The 5,010-nt window shown below is 41.8% G+C and overlaps 1 protein-coding gene across 3 annotated transcripts in view; it reads left to right on the top strand.

Moving 5' to 3' along the window:
* TMEM55A (transmembrane protein 55A) overlaps positions 1–5,010 on the top strand; it is a 68,905-nt gene that overhangs the window by 25,981 nt on the left and 37,914 nt on the right. The window lies entirely within an intron of this gene.

The raw sequence follows: 5,010 nt of genomic DNA, 5'->3' as shown, positions 1-5,010 counted from the left end.
TGGTGCAACTAGGGCAGAGAGACAGAGAAAACCACCCCAGATGCCAACAGGGAAAGGGCGGGGAGAATAGCTTTTGCCACAGCCACGTGATAGTCCTTGGCAGTAGTGTAAGAACATGCCCAGATGCCCTGGGTGACTGCTGCACACTGCCACTATCCTTGTCATCAGAGGGCTAACTAGTATGGTTGTGCACTCAACCATCATTCCCCTTCTATGCCCTACTCCTCTGCCTCTGAACTGTTTCTTTGATACACCCAGCCTGTTTGCTGTTACCTCAGCCTTCCCTGCTCTCATGCCTCCACTTCCAGGGAGTAGGGCAGGGAGAGAGGAAAGGCCAGCTGTGCTGGCCTCACCCTCCTCCTCCCCCTTCCCCTGTGTCCCCACCATCATGATGGCACTCCACCACGCTGCTAGCTCCTGTAGGAATGCTTGTCTCTCCTCAGATGGGCTGTTTGTGTACCTAGAAAATCTGTAACAGAAATAAATTCTCATGAGTTCTCTGAAATCCCCCTCTAGTGTTTCAGAACATCCATTTAGTGAACTGGATTATTGTCTAATCAGAAATTTCAATTTTAATGACACAAAGGGTGTTTCCCAACAGAAAATCAAATCTACTGAGGCAAACTTGGGAATTCGGATTAGTCCCTTGAAATGAACACAAATTACAGGCTCTACCTTAAGCCTTGGATGAGGTATTCTTACCTTACCCAGTGGTGACTTCTTTAGTTTTGAAAATCATGATTAGTTACTTGTTAAACTAAGCAAAATACACTAAATGTTGTACTTGGCTATCAACAACCTTCATTATCTAGTTTTCCCAAGAGGCTTCTTCCATTGGCTGTTAATGGGACCAGAAACTTTTGTTGTCTGAATCTCTCCTGTGTAGGTAGCTTTGTTTGACCCCTATTCTCTTTTTAATGGACACTTTCTGTAGGTAGAGAGGCAGTTGGTAAGTAGGGCATTCTAATTTTGTTCTTTCTCGTAATTTAATATATTGTTGCAGAGGAATTTTTAAAATGTGAAGGTGGGAACGTTCAGTAGGATTTTAATTACTTCACATACAGCATACTTTCCAGTGCATGGCAGCCTGGAAAGCTTCAAGGGTTTTTCTGCAGGTGCATATTCCTGTTCACAAATTTAAACAAGATTATGAAAGGAATGTCACTTTATCTAATTTTAATAACTGAGCTCTTCTGACACATCTGTGTTTTCATGTGCTCAGGACATGCATGGCCTGTTTAAAATCTGTTGTGAACTTGTAACTAAGTTACACCAGTAGTTCACCATGTGAAACTTCAAATGGATGAGTGCAAGAGGGGGAGAGAATTTCAAGTGTCAAGAACTCCTTTTAGTAACTTAACACAAAATATATTTAATTTCTTGTTGCTATAGTATATGTAGGCAACATATAGAACACAAGAAAAGCATTATGTCATTCAGAAGAACTATGTAACTATGTTCCTTCAATATTTTTACTGCTTTGTAAGTGGGACTGTTTACACTTCGATAGCTTCTCAGTGAAACATTGTAGTCGTCATTCTTTCTAGGTGAAACATCATAGTAATCATTCTGGAGGGGATACCTGTTGGACGTGGATGGGTTTTGCATTGTCTTCTGACGGTGGCAAGACTTGGACTTTCCAGTTTGCAGTTAGTCTTTGAAAGATATTTAGCGTTTCTGCTTTAGATCTAAGAATAGCCTTCCCTCTGCAGCCTTCTGGTCTAGAAGGAACCTGAGGATGGGAGTGGGGAGAAGTCTTTGACTAAAATACTAGTGGAGGCATGTGCCTGTTTTTAAAAACAAACCAACCACCTAGTCCCAGATAAATACAGATTCAGATGCATCAAGAAGTTTGTCTTTGTCCAAAATGAGTCAATTGGATAATGTGCAGTTCTTCCCTCTGTGTTACTTGGGGCTCCTACAGGATCCCTGCACTCCAACTTAATCTCTTTCTAAATTCCACCAGCTGGGACTGATGCTGATGAGGCCTACTAGGTTGATTTTTGTATTGTTGTTTGGTCATTTGCAAAGACTGCTTTGGGAATTACAAGATTGACCTCTCTTCCTCTATCTTCATACTGCCAGCTTTTAACTACCTATAAGCCATGTTAATCCATCTCTCCAGATGATGCTTTTTACTGTTAGCTGGAAAAAATTAATGCTTCTGTTGCAATTGAATTACTTTAATCTACATTATTATTATTCTACAGATAAACCAGTATTCTTGGTTTGTATAAATGTGAGAAAATACTGCTTCAAGAACTGCTGGGGCTTTGGCAGCAGGGGGTTTCACTTGTGCCATGGCCAGACAGCAGGTAGCTTTGTGTGCTGGTAAGGAGAAGCGGCAGTAATGATGCCTGGTTCCTGTTGCTGGCCAAACTTGGACCCAAGCTGGGTCATTCCAGCCAGCTGCTGGGAGGCGTTTCTGACAGCTAATTTGAGCAGTTGAGAACTGCTTATTTGAAGCTTGTAAATTTAAATTGACGGGTAATGATTAATGAATTATGCAGTTAAGTATTCTATTAAAGCAAGGGTGTCAGACATGACTTGGATGCCCTGCCATTCAGTCACAGGTGCTGCTCTTCGGTCTTAACAGACCCACACGGGGCATGATGCATGCTGGACCAGCCCTGCAGGCAGGGCTCAGGATGCTGGCCTCACGTGGTGCCTGCCCCAGCTATAGTTCCTGCAAATGCCACATGTAGTATGGGTCCTGGACTGGCTGGAGTAGGCACCATGTGCGGTGCAGTTCCACTGTGCATACCACGTGTGGTGCAGTCTGGCCAGGGCAGGCACTGCATGCAGCATAATGCCTACTCTGGTCTGAGATCTGCACTGAACGCTTGGCTGGACTACACTGCATGTGACACCTGTTCTGGTTGCTCTGGAATTGTCACCACATGTAGCACAGGTCCCAGGCCAGTTTAGAAGGTGCTGGGGGAGGGGTATAGGGTCTTTAGGCCTTGAAGCAGCCTGTGGACCAGCCCCGCATCCCTCATCTAGCCTGCAGGACTAGATGGGATTGACGCCCATGTATTAAAGTACTCAGTGGGTCTGGAGAGCTCCTCTGCAGATAATACACTTGTTATACAGTATTCCAGCAGTTCCAAATTCACCCAGCCCTGCTTGGCTGGATCCAGACTGCAGGGCTTCTAGCAGGTCAGATCCTTATCTGAACCCAGTGGCAGAGTTTGTGGCATCAGGGAGCTGCAGGGTTTAATGCATGTTAGTGTCAAGCGGTGAACAACAAGCATGTCCAGCATGGCTCTATTATACCCCAGGTTTCAGCGGCTGCACCTCTGGGTGCCCCCACTCCTTCCAAGTTCACAGCCCCTCTTAGAGCCCTGCGGGACATATGGTGTAGCTCTGAAGATGGCCCATGTTGTTTGTAATAGGCAAAAAACTGTGACAAGAATCGTGCTATGCAAATTTTGCATTCCGCCCAAATGCAGATAAATGGAGCGCACTGGGATTTTATTATTTTAGTAAATGAAAGTCCTCTCATGTTAGTACATTTAGTATGTGGAGATCTTTTTCTGGCTACAAAGTACATCATTATAAAATGTATTTTATTGTGGTTTAACTTCTATTATAATAGAGCCAGTTCAGTGCTTTTGTCTTTTCACTTTTAATATTTACATGTATGGACAACTTTCAATAATAATGATTCTTTTATTTCCCTATACCCTCTGTTTGATCTGTTGAGTCTATAAAAAGACTGATATGGCAAATTTTAAGTACGTAAATAATTTCGTTGAGCTATTTACTCATTTATATATTTTTCAGGGCCAGAACCTAAGTAGAATATCCAGTTAGACTAGTTCAGGGCACAAATGCAGGATTCTCTAAAACATAAGACTTGATTTTAATTTTAATGTAATAAATTAAATACTTTGCATTAAGTCACTATAAAAATGTTGTCAATGTGATATCCTGTAGCAAAATATCTCGGCTGAAATGATCAATAAATTTTAGGTTGATGTTTTCAGAGGAAGCAAGAAGTGATTATTCAAATTTAGATCCAAGATATCTATGAGGTCTACTTTACAAAATAACCATATGGTTCACTTAGGTAATGAAGCACTTTCAGAAGCTGCTGGAAAATACATAATAAATGCAGCTGAAGTCACCAATCAAAGCATCAAATCAGAAACAGAAAAGGGATATGCTACCAACATGAACTGTAAACAGGACAACAGGTGGTCTTGCATTTACACTGAAGATAAAAAATGACATTGGTGACCTTCCAATAAAACACGTTTAAGACCACAATAGTTTCTATAAAAAAAACTGTGTCCAAATATCTGTGCAGCTATCAGACTTGATCTCCCTCCCCTCTCCTTTTCTCTCCCCAAAAAAGTTTTACTAGGGGGGAGAATAAAATATAACCAGTGCTATAGCAAGAATTTTTATCGCTCCTGAAAGTAGTAGTCCAAGAATTGAAATGCAAGAAGCAGGACAACCTGATAAGTGTGGCAGTGGATTTATGTGGCTTATTGATAGAAATGCAATCTGTTTGAGATGATCAAGAATCTGTTTGATTCCTTTCCACCTTGGAACTCCTAATTAGGTGTGAAAGGAATATCAGCACAGTTGAATGCTGTTTGAGGCACCTTGGTAATACAATTATTGGGACTGTTTTGATCTTCTTAATACTATTTTTGCACCAATATGATACTATTCGTTTCAGTAGATTTAGTTCTGATTTTACATGGATATTGGCTAGATCAGTTCAAGACAGTGGTATTTGAAATCAATACCAATAATAATAATCAATAATGATGCTCAGGGGCAATCAGCATGGATTTATTAGGGGGAGATCATGTCAGACCAACCTGATTGCCTTCTACGATCAGGTCACAAAGGCCATGGATGCAGGTGTCGCGGTGGATGTAGTCTTTCTGGACTTCAGCAAGGCCTTTGACACCGTCTCTCACCCCATCCTAGTTAAAAAACTAGGCGACTGTGGCATCGATGCCTACACAGTCAGATGGATTGCAGATTGGCTGA

Source organism: Gavialis gangeticus, unplaced genomic scaffold (genome assembly GCF_001723915.1).
Source record: "Gavialis gangeticus isolate Ggan-Ray unplaced genomic scaffold, GavGan_comp1, whole genome shotgun sequence".
Taxonomy (NCBI): domain Eukaryota; kingdom Metazoa; phylum Chordata; order Crocodylia; family Gavialidae; genus Gavialis; species Gavialis gangeticus.
Note: the sequence above shows the minus strand (reverse complement) of the source record. Positions and strands in the feature narration are given on the sequence as shown.